Source organism: Penaeus vannamei, chromosome 9 (assembly GCF_042767895.1).
Source record: "Penaeus vannamei isolate JL-2024 chromosome 9, ASM4276789v1, whole genome shotgun sequence".
NCBI lineage: Eukaryota > Metazoa > Arthropoda > Malacostraca > Decapoda > Penaeidae > Penaeus > Penaeus vannamei.
In genome coordinates this window covers 14,080,933-14,082,546 of record NC_091557.1, presented here as the reverse complement: position 1 = coordinate 14,082,546, position 1,614 = coordinate 14,080,933, and positions in this window count along the sequence as shown.

Here is a 1,614-nt window from a genome sequence, read left to right as displayed (position 1 = left end):
TCAACATAGTTTCTAAAATCCCCCAATGGTGCCTTCAAGTTATTCATGCAAAAAGAATATCAAGGAGAGCGATTTTTTTAAACAAAAGCTAGTAAAATAGAATTCGTCCAACTGAAATCGAAGGTCCACAAAGCGAGATTCCCGCAAACAGGCGTCCCATTCACTGTCTTCCCACAGAGCATCATCAGCTCTACTCGAGGCCGGAAATGAAGATCGGAGAGATATGAAGCTGTGTATAAATGTACTCAAGGTTTATAGATGTGGTATCATATCTTTTTTTACCCGAATAATTTTAGGAGGTACTGCATTAAACCGTCTAGGTTTGCCTAATGAACCCACTCATCGGCATAATCTAGAGTACACAGAACTTCCGCCGTGTCAGGATTTTGCAAACCAAAAGTTTCCTTTTACCAAAAGCACGAACTCGATACCAGTGCTTGAGCGGCTTTAGCTGTATTAACTTGATAATATTCCTGCTAACTAAATAGTCGATGCTGACATGTACCTTCTCTACGATGTGCAAGCAAGAAATAATCTGCAAATAAGAAATCGATGTAAAGCAGAACGTTTCCTAGCACTTACTCATCCAAAAGCAAGATAAAGAGCAATGAATATCGATGCCCGAAATATTTTGGAATTATTGGTGTTTCCTGCTGGCACCAAAGTGGTGAGGGAAAGCCACGGTCGCATAGTTCGTTTTTACTCTCATGTCGAATCTTCTGTCTTGCATCTCGTTTGCATATATCTTGCATTAACCAAGAACGCCTAACTTGGTGTTTATGTTTGAAACAAAGTTCAGTCTCAGTCAGAGCGTAAAAAAGGACAGTTACTTAAGTATAAAGGAATGTATAGATGTTTGGCATTTCCTTCTTGTTTGCAAAAGCGATATCGGTTGTCGGAATTTACAGCCTTTAAAAGAAAATACTGTTAATGGCATCTTTTAGTGTTGTATATTTAAAAGGCAGATATTTGTTTAAGTTCACATAAGTATTTTTTTTTTTTTTTGTCGTGACCATTGAGCAGGTAAATGTATCTCCGTAAGTAGATTACACAGAACGCAGAAGAAAGAAAGGAAAAATATAGATACACAGATAGATAGATTGATAGATAAATAGATTTAGAGAGGAGGGCGAGAGAAAACAAGAGCAAGAGATAGATAGACAGATAGATACATGTAGAGAGGAGGCTAGAGAGATCGAAAACGACAAATAGATAAACAGGTAGATTATTAGATAAATAGACAGAGAAAGAATATAATCAAACACTTTCGAATAACGTATCACCGTGAAAACAGAAGAACGACGAAATTCCTTTGACACAAGTAAGATACGCAGATTCCTAAACATCTTGCTTAAGAAAGTATCAATAACCCTTTCTGAATTCTCCTTTTGCCAAGACAAGTCCTCCACAAACGTCGTCTTGCTGTCCTTTAAAATATCACTTATATTTATCATCCTTTAGAATATGTATCTTCATCTCCAATAAAATTAATATAAATTAATATATAGAAAATTTGGGCTGATCAAAAAATTGAATACGAGTATAATGTGAAAGAATTGACATAGATAGAAGGTGAAGCAGAGAGAGAGAGAGAGAGAGAGAGAGAGAGAGAGA